Source organism: Pelecanus crispus, chromosome 1 (genome assembly GCF_030463565.1).
Source record: "Pelecanus crispus isolate bPelCri1 chromosome 1, bPelCri1.pri, whole genome shotgun sequence".
Classification (NCBI taxonomy): domain Eukaryota; kingdom Metazoa; phylum Chordata; class Aves; order Pelecaniformes; family Pelecanidae; genus Pelecanus; species Pelecanus crispus.
This window is the reverse complement of record NC_134643.1, coordinates 142,803,173-142,816,941: the sequence shown is the minus strand read 5'-3', so window position 1 is coordinate 142,816,941 and position 13,769 is coordinate 142,803,173.

Sequence of the window (13,769 nt, the reverse complement as noted above, 5' to 3'; positions counted from 1 at the left end):
CTGTTCATAAATTCCTGATAATGGAAAGAATTTCTGATAACTTCTCTCTGCTTCTCTCCCTCTCTCTCTCCCTCTCCCTCTCTCTCTCTCTGTGTCTTGTTCTCTCTCTCAATATGTTGTCAAGCCTACAGCAGAGCACAGTAGCTGTTGTGCCTTAGTAATATGATGCAGTTATTTTTCTTGGACAGAACTGGAAAATTTCTTGCAGTATAACTGAATGGAAAATGCATATTGGCAGAATAAAACGACACAAACTGGAGCATGACCAGAATCTGAATGTGATATATTTCTGTTCCTGAGGAAGAGTATTGTTGAGACAGTTAGTTCTTAATGAAGACTCACATTCCTCTGCCTGCTGATCACCACGTGCCCGGCCACCCATCAAATTGACATAATGATTTTACTTCTTATTTTTCTTAACACTTTTTACTGATCTCCTCCTTTATCTCACTTTCACTTCCTGTTTTACAGGGGCTTTTTCTGCAGAGCAAAAAAATTGACTCAACATTAATCTCACATGTCTATATTCTCTCTAGTCATTATGTTTTGTCCTCATTTTAGATGACAAAATAGCTCATGCTAACTATTCAGTAAGAGATATTTTATATGCATCCACATGCATATGCATTAAATGAAAGCATATCCAGGAAACAGCTTCGTGTCATTTTACAATGATGCAAAAGAAGCACACCTATATTGCATATCCAGACACACCCCTTCACCTCACTGCAGTAAAATCACTGCATTAGTTGCCAGCATCTGTTTGTCATTTCTACAAGTCAACAGTTATCTCCTTCAGCATAAATCCATATTTAATCTTTTTTTGTTAATTATGGAAGTGGTTTGGGTTATTTTTAATTTGTGTGACTGTGCGTGACAGTGTTGTGTAGGAATAGCTCTGCAAGAGAATTGCACTATGTTTCAGGTTTGTTGTTGCATATGATCCAGCTGTTAATGTAAACAATTTTTGAATTATCAGTGTAGAGGACTTCATAACATTTTTCATCACTAAAGCTTTTCCTTCAGGCTAATTCTTAATTTACTGGAGAGGCTTTGAAGGCTAGCAATACCTAATGCCAATGCTTCCTACATGTTTTATTCATGTGAAGGTGTTTGCTTGCTCTCAAGTCAATGACCAGAGTGCAATCTAACTTCACCTTGGTCACCTTAATACAGACTATGAGCACACTGCTTGGTCTGTACTACAGGATTAATACCTTATGTTAGTATGTGAAAAGCAGCATCAGCAAGCTTTGAGTTTAAGTGAGGCCTGGGAGAACTAGAGAAACAGTGCCTCCTAAAATCATGATATTTTGAGCGTACTGAAGAGATTTTGCAAGATGATTTTAGCAATTCTGAGAACCTTCTAATTTTGATACTGGACTGGAATTAGCACATTAAGCCCCAAGAATCGAAGCAGGAATGGTCCCCAGCCTTTGTATAGATTAAATACAATTTTCTCAATTTTAAAAATGTTAAAGGAACTGCATCTAAATGTTAATGATTACTGAAGACAGTACCCAGAGGCCTTGCACCTACTGTTACCTGGCTAAGGCTCATGTCCAGCAGTCTCCATTACAACATTTTCTCAACACCACAGTCTTGAAGGAAATGGCAGGGCGGGATTAGAATTGGTGCTTTAGTGACCCCTATGGAAAAATCTCTTCCCATGGAATTTGGGGCTGTCCCGCTCTCACCAACCTCACTGTGTTGTCACTGTCCCACAGTAACTTGACCTGGGTGCCATCCTGCCTACCCATACCTCTACAGCACTTGACGTGAGTCATAGTTCCTCAATGATACTTTTTGATTTCAGCCTTGCTTTGGAAACCCTCCTGTTCAAACGCATCCTTAACAAAGCAGACTTCAATTCTGACTCCCCAAAATGCCTGCTGTCTGCTTTCAGAAACTGCCAGCGCTGCGAGTGCATCCCTTTTGCATCTGATTTCTTCACATGGGTGATAACCTCCAGAGAGCTTGTACAGAGTTCATCTGCTCTGGAGGAGCAGGATTTATCTTTCAATTACCAGAAGCAAATCTACTCCTGGTATCGAAACCTTTCTCAACACTTATCATCTCTAAAATCATTGTAGTTAGAGGAAATTATCATTGAAGTCATTATACATTAAAGGGTGATTTCAAAGAGCAAAACAAAGCACACATAAAGTTCTATTTACCCTTATGTTGTGGTTTAAGCTGGCAGGCAGCTAAACACCACACAGGCGTTTGCTCACTCTCCCCCTCCCCAGTGGGATGCGGGAGAGAATCGGGAAAAAAAAGTTAAAATTCGTGGGTTGAGATAAAGACAGTTTAATAGGACAGAAAAAGAAGCGAAAATAATAATAATAATAACAACAACAACAATAATAATACACAAAATTAATGATGTAAAATGCAATTGCTCAACACCCGCTGACCAATACCCAGCCAGTCCCCAAGCAGCGATCACTGCTCCCTGGCCAACTCCCCCCAGTTTCTATACTGAGCATGACGTCATATGGTATGGAATAGCCCTTTGGGCAGTTTGGGTCAGCTGTCCTGGCTGTGCCCCCTCCCAGTTTCTTGTGCACCTGGCAGAGCATGGGAAGCTGAAAAGTCCCTGACTAGCATAAGCAGTACTTAGCAACAACTAAACCATCAGTGTGTTATCAGCATTCTTCTCATCCTAAATCCAAACCACAGCACTATGCCTGCTACTAGGAAGAAAATTAACTCTACCCCAGCCAAAACCAGGACACCTTAAAAAGTTAAATGTCCTTTATCTTGGTCCAAATTTTATTAGAAAAGCTGGCATGCCTGTCTTCAAGGAATTTAATAACCTTACAGATCTATTCCTGAAAGAAAATAAAATGTTCCCACAAACAAAGGAAACTGTATTTTTCTTAAATATATGAGGAAAAAAGGCAACTTGAGAGATTACCTTTACAGCTGGAAGTAGAAAACCAAGTCACATGCATCACTAACATGTTCTGATAGTGAAAAAAGAGCAAATGTTCTATTCAGGAAATCAGCATTGTAAAGCATATTGTAAAGTCTTGAATTTGGGTCTAAAAATAATTGCTCCGTTTGTACAAACCAGCTTAAAAATCTTAAGGGTACAGCTTGTTTGAATTTGGCTTCAGACATCCTTGGCTAGGCTTTCAATGACACTGAATTAATCTTTTCACTTAATCAGTAATATTTACATATCTCAACAAATTCAATTTCACCAGTTATTTTTCATTTAAAGAATTATATATATATTATATTATATTTTTTTTAATATATTTATATTATATAACATTGAGGTATTAGACCTCAGCTATAAGAAACAATACTTTTTGGTGGCATGTTTGGAACAGAACCTCCTATTTATTGAAAACATTCCTGAAGTAAAGATTTTAAATTTAAACTTGAATGAGATTTCTCCATCAGTAACATGTGAAGTTAAAAATCAGGCTTCAGGGAGAACTATCTCCTTATTGTATGCAGAAATGGAGAAATGTATTATATAGGATGGTTTAAGCACCTCAGATATCTGACACATTTTAACTTTTCTTGTGATAGACTTTTATATATCCCTCTGACAGCATTTGAAAATCTGCCAAGGAGCTTAAGTGAACTGTGCCTCAGTAACAACTGAGTACACACTCATCTGGGAAAAACTTAGCTACTTTAAATCCATGAAGCTCTTTGATTTGTCAGAACTGATTACAGATTTCTATACAGTTAAAGACTACTATACAATTACAGACAGCTGCTTCACACTCTTGATTTTGAGACATAGAAAAATGGCTAAAATTTCTATTGAGTTAACTAATGGAGTTGAAGTCCACTATATCTAGAGTTGATTTGTAACCGATGGCAAGGCTTAGACAAGACAACATTCCTGTTGGAAATTATACACGTTCCCTTAAATCAAAAGGGAACTGTTTTCATTACACCTGTTCATTCCAGAAAACCAAAAATTCCTATCTTGTAATTGTATCATCTGCACGAATTCAGTCAGTCAAGCACACACATTGTATAGGACACCCAAGAAGCAGTGGTGACCAACCAGGAAAGCACTGAGCTTTGAGCTGGCGTGGAGGAAAGGGGGAGAAGTGGGTCCTTCTTTGCTCAGAGGGAAGAGTCTGGGAGCTGGGTATGGCCATGGTGAGCAGCTGGGCACAGCATGTCTGGGTGGCAGAAAGGCAGTGTTTGCACCCACAAGAAATACGTGAAAGGTGCTATGGCCATGACCCTGTGGCAGCTGCCAGAGGCCCCCATGGCCAGGAGGGTTTTATTAAAACATTTTTAATTGGCCACTCTCAATCCTATAAACTGCTATTAAAAAAAAAAAAAAAAAAAAAGCAACCCAGAAATGTCATAAATTTCCATTTTGTTGAAGTATTATGCTGCCATTTGCAGATACGACCCTGTTGGGCTGCTGTATGCAACATAGCCACTGTAGTCACCTTCCCTTGTTCCAGCACCTACTTTAGAAGGAGAAGACTTATCTTTTGGAAGTGCTGTTTTGTCTCCACCAGTTGCAAAGGGACTCGTGAAAAGGTCAAATATAGGCATCTGTGTTTTACCAAATGAATCCTACATCAGCAGTACACTTCGTCTCTTACATGGGCACCTAAGGCTAACTGCTAATCTTGTTCACAGCCCACAGCTGGAAAACATCTGTAATGCAAATCTTCAACCAAGCCAACTCTGCAGAGCCTTGTGCTGAGTGTTCCAAACATACACAGTGCATGTACCATCCAACTAATACTTCTGGGCTTACTGCTCATAGGCTTATTGGCTATTGAGGTTTTTTTCAGGAAATCTGATGTTTCCCAGTGATGTTGGAGCTGTTGCACAGTTGTGAGATGCATGCTGTATACGTGTGCTATAGATTTGTCTGGTTGCCCTGCACCACTTAATATGTGCATCTGAGACTGACTGGCTAGGGATAGTGCACATCCAGAACACCCACATGGCTATAGAAAATTTTTGGTGTCCGTATATTTAAAACTGAGACAGCAGACCAAAGAGAACAAGCCTATCTGACTGACAACCTTACTTCTTTTCCCAGCTTATGACCAGCCTCTGCCTTCCCCACAGTGTGCTGGGACATGCCCGCAAACAGCAGCTCTCCGTTCCTGAGATCAGCCTTTCTGTGGCCGGTTCCTCTCTGCTGTCTGCAAGCAGAGATGACACTAGAAATAGCTCTTCAGTCAGGCTAGTTACCCTGTGGGTAAGAGCCCGTAGCTATGAGCTTGGGACGGACATTGGGTTTGATGCAGAGCAGTTCTGCAAGCAGTATTCCTCTTTAACCATCACAGGTTTAAGCTCTTTTAAATTCAAAATTATCCTTCACCATTGCAGACCAATCATGTGCCACTACACTTGTTTTCAATTTATCTTCCTTCTCCTGTCTCCCACACTACAAAATTGTAAAATGACTGGTTCCTGTTTCTTAGTTTTTGATTCCATCTTCCCTTTAATTTTTCTTTCACTTCCCAGTTCAGACAGTATCCAATCACATACTCTTAAAAAAAACCCCAACTTGTCCTCTTATTTATTCTGCATCTAGCTTGATACTGTAATGTTTTAATTAATGTATTTGGTTTGGTGCCTAGGACAGCTAGAGAAGTAGATTTTGACATTAACTGCTTGTCATCAGACATTTTGACATATTGGAAGATTTACTGAAGGCAGATTTATATATTCTACAGTGATGCAGAAATCAAATTCTTGCACATGGTTTCTATAGACATGATGTTTACTGCAGGAACATGGGATAGTTTTTCAGTCAGCTTATGCCAATTAGTGAGGTTTCACCATTTTTGCAAGCAACAAGTTGAAATATTTCACTTTTGGTTTAGATAATTTTTTAAAGATGTGGTGATCTTTTAAACACATGAACAGAACAATTCTATTAAGGTTTAAAAATAATATTTTTCCTTTTGTATTGAACAGACACTGTCAAAACCATGAGGACTGGTATTAAATTTCTCATGCATTGCTGCTAACATTTCCATCCTTTTTTTGCAATGCCATGAGGGAAAAATTCAAGTCACAGGAACAGAGACAGCAAAGGGCAGCAAAGGAGTGTGCAACGTTACTCTAAACTGAATCTTAATGAAGTCAATGGTAATTTCTCCATGACTACAATGGCTTTGAATCAGGTCCTGAGGGGCAGCTTTATAAAATAATGTAGGTGCCAGCACTTTTGTTAATCCCACTTGATACCCATCTGCATGTTTAGATAGCTGAATAGTAGTGAATTTCTGCATTATCAGATATCCTTATGCCTCAGACAAGGTCACATGCGTCTGCTACTGCAGTCTGTGTTACACCTTGTTGAAGCTGCTGGGCATCACCACTTCATTTAAAGTGATTATCTGAAGTCATTAAAATCTTCCCTGAAAGTCAGCAGGCAAATAGTACTCCAACTACCCATCACTGATTTCTACAAGAAAGGCAAAGGCAGCTCAGGAATTTCAAACTACTCGGAAATAGGTGCTTTGTTGAGTATCGTCCTAAGCAGGTAGGTGTCTCTGCATGCGTGAGTGCATGATGGAGAGAGGGAGAGCTGAGCAGTGTGAGACAGCTCATAGGAGAAGCCTGCAAAGGCAGCAAGGGCAGCATTGTGGGGTGGAGAAGGAGCCAGCAAGAGTCTTTGCAGAACCTCGCCAAGAGGACGCTTGTGCTGAGAAAAGGAAAATATCTACAGTGGCTGGAACCATCTTTGTTGTGGCCAAGAAAACAAGACCTTGTCCATTCTTATGAATAAAAGCTTGCAGAACAATCAGAATAAGAAAATGCCTGACTGAAACATCAGGTTCTCCTGTTACCTGGAGTAATCTACAAAACTTGAATTTCTGGCTAGTTGTTTGGATTAAGAGGAATTGCATGCATTTTACCAATGTAGTGTCTAGTAAAGGGTTTATTTGTCCAGTCAGTTCCTTTTCTAGCAGCTGCTGTGGCTTTATCTGCGATATGGTTACAGTACACTTCTGTCCTTTTTCTTTTCTGGATAACTTTGGAGATCAGTTGTTGCTTTCTCCTTTCAGTCTTGATGTTCTTTATACAGTTAGTCTGTCTAATTTCCAGACCTTTTCTGAAGCATTTGTTTCAAGGTCATTTAGACACTTGCTTCTGCCTTTGGTGTGTTTTCAACGTGTGCATTTGAACAGGGGACACGTAGGCAGTCCCTGTTCTGGGAGCCACTCTTTGGTCTGTAGCATGGTATTCATGAAAGCTCCATGGCTGCATCTTGACTGCATAGCGGGAGAAAAGATTTGGGTATACACAACATCTGCACGCCACTGGGTTCCCACTGTGAGGAAATGCAGAACTGCAGCCAGACAGGGAGGATTGGTGCCCTCCAGCAGGTCCCGGACCTGGAGAGGGAAGGTACGTGATACACTATGGAGCACGCCTGCCCCTGGCTGTAGGTGGGGACAACCTGGGAGACGTACGGTCTAGATTACTGGTGATGAAAATTTGTTTAAGCTGCTGAAGGCGAGGCACCACTTTGGTTACTTGATGACATTCTTTTCTTCAGGTGGCCACCCTTGGTTGGCATCCTCCTGTGAGTTAGAGTTGCATGGCATTGCCTGTTACTGTAATACAGTGGGAGCAGCTCATTTGTTCAGTAGGTCCATTTTTGGAGGATGTTTTCCCCTGGCTGATCAGTATCTTTGTCTATTTTCATGGGGAGGGACTGTCCTTAAGGCTTTTGTCTGTACTTGCAATTTAGAAGGGTTGATCTGACAGTACCATTTTAATATTCTGGTACAGCGCTTTTCTGGTTTGCCATGCCTGCTTCATATCATTTCAACCTTCTTTTTTTTTTTTTTTTTGTAATAAAGTCAATGTCTGACAAAGGGATTTTGGATGAATGAGTCTGTGTTTGACAGGCAAGTTTGATTAACCCATTTGCGCAAGTTCCTATTTACCTTAACTGTTCAAGCAGAACCTTAGCATAAAACTTTGATGAGCTTCATGATTTTTGTTGGCATGCAATAGACCTTCAAGATGTTCCAGAGTGAATTGCACTGGCAGCTGTCAAATGCTTCCATAAGCCCAGAAAATTTAAGTCTCTAAATACTTTTTGAAATCTGCCTCTAATTGAACTAGGCTCCACAATTTCTGGATTTAAAACCTGCTGTCAGTTTTTTCTGGATTTAAAACCTGCCCTATTTAAGGGCATATGATGACTACACTGATTGGACCATCTTTTCAAGTTTCATCCCATAGCTCATGTCCACGAAACCCAGGTTCATTTATAAATTGCAGATACATGGATCCTGTGAAATCACAGGCATTTCCTGATTTAGCCTGGCACATACCTTTCCCAACCCAAGTGATGAGTACTTATCAGTGTAGGAAATAGAAGACAAGCTCAGAAATATTATTTAATGGCATCTTATGTTGTAGCAGGATTTGCGATACTAACCCCAAACCAGAAAAAAAAAAAAAAAAAAAAAAAAAATCTCAAGATGAAAATCTCCTACATTCCTTTTTGTTTTCTGCTTGGCTAGGGCACTGTTGCTGAGACACTCCTGTTGCCATAAACCTTGCCCTCACATCCGGAGCAAACACTGAAAAGCTATTCTTTACCCTGTTTTCAAACTGTAGCGTAGCTCATGTTCAAACCTGTGTGATGACATCAGTAATGCAGAATATTTTTTAATAGTATGAAAATACTATCTTGTGCCCACAGAAAGCAGATAAGTGCTAACACTCCTCCCATCAGAAAGGAAATTCAGTGGAGCTGCTTTGAGTGTCTGCTTCAGTTTGTAATCAGAAGAGTGACTTCCCTAATGTTGTCTGAACTGAAAAGGTACAGGAGTGAGCCTGGTGACTATAGCAGCTGAGTATTTGGTTAAGTATTCAGAATACCTATTTGCACATCAGGTTTATGAACCTTGTTCAATAAGCTAGAGGATGCTGAAGATAAAAATGGAAATGAGTGAAAACATTTTGTTGTGACAATTTTGAAATGAAACATCCTAATTTTTCATCTCAAAAAAGTCTACAGAAGGTACAGAATGGGAAAGTAAACAACCCCAAACTGCTATTACTGGTCCAGTAACTGTCATATTAGATTACTTGGTGCAAAGTGGAGCAGAAGCAGCTATTCAGGAACAATTCAGAATATCCTGAACCCTTCACTTCTGAGAGCTGTGTGTTGACATACCCATCTGCAGAGGATGGAACTGAATCCTGGTTGCCCCAGCTTGACTATCCTATTGACTCTGTTACTCACTTCAAACACTGAGCCTGGACAGAAATAAGGGGAAGTGAATCTTTTTCTATCTTTGCTAAATGAAGTAGCAAACTTGGATTGCCTTTTTAGTGAAAACACAACTGCTCAAATAGTTGTCTGCCCTTCTGCATGAAAATATGAATAGCTTAATTTGTGTTAATGAATTTTTTAGGTATCTGTTTTTCTTCTTTTAGGAAAAAGACAAGTGTACCATCCCACAAAGAACAGCACTGCTCACTTTACCATCCATGCAGAGTTTGGAGTTGTCAAATGCAGTTTACAAACCACCCCAGGAGGTATTTGCACAGAACAACACTTCCTCCTTAAGCTAGGTCTGCAGCTGTCAGATGGGAAGGATGCTGCTGATGGAAATAAAATGAAAATGCTACCACTTCACTAGTCTCCTAAAACGCAGTCAAAGTGCACCGAGTGAATAGAAGCAAAGAGACCAGAATATGACACTGCTGAAATTCTGACTCCTCGATAGCCTCAGAGGGGAGTCCAGCACAGATGATGTGCCTCGGTGCACAAGTTTTCTTTCATTCAAAATCTGGGTGCCCAAGAATTAGCTCTTGGATTTCACTCAGTGTGCTGCTCCCTCTGACATGTAAATTTATGCACCTCAGTACTTTTAAGGATTTGAGCCTAAAGTGTGCTCCTTTAAATTGCCTCTGGGATTCCTCTGCTTTATCAGCAAGCCAGTAAAGTCATGCATGTATGCAACAAAGTCTTATGTCTGTCACTATCTAATAATAACCACAGTGACTTGCACTCTGTAAGCTTATGCAGCCGTTTTATGGGCACCCAATGCGGCGAAAAATGCGCTAAGGAGTAGGAGCATGCAGTGAGTGACAAAATTGTCTGCCTTTGCAGTGGTTCTACGCTCTATCTTCTGACCAGTTTTCCAGAATATTCATCTCTGACAAGACGTCCCCCAGTTTAAACCTGACCTGTCTCTTCTTGCGCCAAGTCAATAAAGGCTGATACGGGAGCCAGCGTGGCTGCTGGGTCACCCTGGGCAGGTGGCACTAAACCACAGGCAGGTGCCGCTGGCACTGGCTGGCCCAGGCGGGGAGCTGCGCCAGCTGCCTCTCTGACCCCCCTTGGGCTGCCTGCGGGCAGGCTGCCTTCGCCTCTGCCCCCCCCTTCGAAACACTGCCCGGGGAAGGACACCGCCGGCAGCAGCGGCTCAAGGGGTCTACGTCTATTTTCCACCAGCGTGCTCAGCGACGCCAGGAATTTGAGACGTTGCTGAGCCCGGCAGCAACCACACCTGCCATGAATTTTACTGCTGGGTAAGTGGCATCAGCATCAGCCCCGGGGATATATTTAGAAAAGCCTTCACCTTAATGAGCAAACAGTTGAGAACAACTTCTGCTGCTGAGTTCTGAGCAAGCCTGGGTTAAGAAGTCACCGAGGTAATTCAGTGGCAGTGAAAAGAATAAGAATTGTTTGGGGGTTTTTTAATGGCTTGATTAGACAGCTTTGTACTTAGATTGAATGTTGAACTTCTGTTTTTCTGATATTTATGCATTATATGTCACCTATCCTACAGACCATCCTGTAAACAGAATACTTCCACTAGTCTCTTTTGATGCATTAAATGCACTTTTTTACTAGATCTCATAGGATTTTGAGTGGAGATTATATTCTTCCACTAGTCCATTCTTGCTGTGTAAGTATCTAGAACAACATTTTTATTAAAGCTTTTGCTTATTGCTCCTTTGGCTTCCTTTCTCTCCCCCCTCTGCCATTCATCTACATCGAGGAATTACTTTCTGTGTCTCTTCTGATAATTTTCACTTCAAAATTTGATCCTTGGAAGCTACTTTAATAAATATATCTCTTATTCATAAATACTAAGCCACCTCCCTTTTCAGAGTAAATAAAAAAAAAATACAGGTAACTGAAAAGTATATTATGATTCTAAAACCATGTAAAGCATATAATTTTTTTACATGAAGATATTTTAGCTGTGCTTACAAATCTAATATTGTTTGAAATGCTACTCGGTTCACCTATCTGTTAATGGAAAGAGCTACAGTTTATGTTCCAAAAAGCTCTAAACATAGTTCATTCTCTGTCTCTTTAACAAGATTATATTATTTGATTTTTTATGGTTTTGCTGAAGATGGGATGTTATCCATTTTTAATTAAGTCCATCACTAAGACTTTTTAAACTTCTGACTTCAGTGTGGACAAACCCAAGGACTCAGAATGTATCCCAGTATTTCAGGGGTTTCTAACCATTATGTGAACAACTATCACAGAGTAATTTCCCTCTGATTCCACTGAAGCAGGTAACATGATGTGGAAGTCCCTTGGTCCATATTGTTCCAGAGGGTTTTGCATTTTTCTAAATAGGCTTTGGAGAAAGTCCTAACAAGCTATTTCTGGCTAGTGTCTAGTGCAGCTAATTGCTATACCATGTCCTTGAAAACAAAGGAATAAGGTGAAGCTGAAGATATTCCTCTGGAGAGGATACATATGTTACTTCTCTGCTTCAGCAATTCACGTCCAGCAGATAGATGTCATTCCTCAGATTAGACATGCTACGTGTAGGTGAACATTTTTGCGGCAGGAAGCCACAAATACGCCTATTTCTTGTCACAGGCTGTATCTACAGCAGCATATTTGTTTAGACATGGAGTGAATGCAATTGGAAGCAACTCTCCCACTTGTTTGTCCTTGCTGTGCTTTGGTTCACTACGCGAAATGGTCTTGAAACACATCCTCTGGCTTCCTCTCAGCTGAAACAAAGCTGGAAGGCATTCTGCAGAAACACAGCTAGCGGGAATTCAGTCTGAGGACTAGACTACAGCGTCTCTCTAAAATAAAATTCCCTAAAATACATATAATGGGTCCTCACCACCAACTGTTTTGCTCTCCAAATTATTCCTGTTGTGCCAGATTATGTGCCAATGTGACCGATCAGTCAGTATAAGAAATGTTAAATACTGGCCATGAAAACAGCCCAGGATAATAATCATTCCTTCAATGGAATCTATTTAACCTTGGGAAGGAAAAACTTATGAAACCCATAAACAACTAGAATCCATGATATTTATAAAGTAGCTAACAGTTTTTTGTGTGACCTTTTTATAAATGCATGCTTTGTGTAATTAAAAATGATCTATTATTAGAACTATAGGACAGAATTATCATATTACTGCTGTTATTAATGGGCCATTCATCCAGCTGTTCTCTCTTGAGAAAACCTGTTCAGACTGTTTTTCCCTTGAAATAAAATGGCTGCATCCAATATTATCTGGTTTGCTTGCTCTTCATTGTCCTCATGAACCAGAAATCTTCTATTACCCCAGAAAACTTACCACATGCTGTAGAAGTAGAAATCATCAGTTCCTTCACAGTCTTTCACTGAAGCTTGAAGGTTTTAACAATAAATGGAAATAAATGATAATGCTGTCAGTTTGATACTTGCCTATATCCATATCAAAGCAGTTTCTAACGACATCTTTCAGAAGTTCACAAATCTTAAGAATAACCTTAAGCATAATGTGTCAGGTCATTCCTATCCTATTCCTTTTTTTTTAACTTAACAGAATTAGGAAATTATATCTCAGTAGCAATCCGCACAAAGTACCCAACGGTTTTTCATCTCCCGTTGCTGCACTAAGACTAAATGTCAGCAATGCTGTTTGCACTACCAGGAGTTTGCTCTGGGAATTCTATTTGCAGGAGCTCTGTCTGAGCAAGAGCTGCTACTACAGCAATCTCCATGGAAAAAAAAAATATTTAGGAGATGGGGCTTTTGCAGGTCTCACTGGTTCAACCATTCTTTCTTCTTCAGCAGCTTTACCAGAGCATATCTCCATCTGCTCTTCTCAGAAACAGAACTTTACCTTTGCTTATCTAAATAAAGAGCATTCATTGATGGGATTTAAATATACTGTTTCATATGGAAGCTCTTGATCTAAGCAGGCATTATCTGAGGTGCTATAATGCTCATTTTGTATGTGAGTCCTGCATGGGTAACACTTCCATCCAAACACTTGCTGGCTTTGCAAAACCTTTAACAAATTAAACACTTGAATTCTTACCAGCCCTTCTCTAACTGTTGTACCTGCCATCTGGTTTCATGGCATGCCCCAGCGAACTGTTTTACACCTTACATTTAATTACTTAAGGAATGAAATAGCTTTTGAAAAATTCTTGCAGAGTTTGACCTTTCTGGATGAAGTTATCTTTAAATTTTGAGAAAAAAACCCCACCACTGACAGTATCTAAAAGTCACACAGTCTTTTTCTTTTCTAGTATCTTCAAAATGATTAAATCTTCCATGTTATGTTTTTGAAGACCTATCTGAACATCACTCACAAACTCTGTTTCCCTAAAAAAGTCAGGCTTTTTTATTCTGGGATCAACTTCATGAAACAACCCAAATTCATTATCTTTCAAAGTGTTAATAATCTCACAGAAATTAATTTGCAAGATGTCATCTTTAGGACAAGATAAGACTAAAAAAATCCATTTAACTTTGTGAAAAGATGACTAGATGAGCCTTCTATGTGCTTGCTAG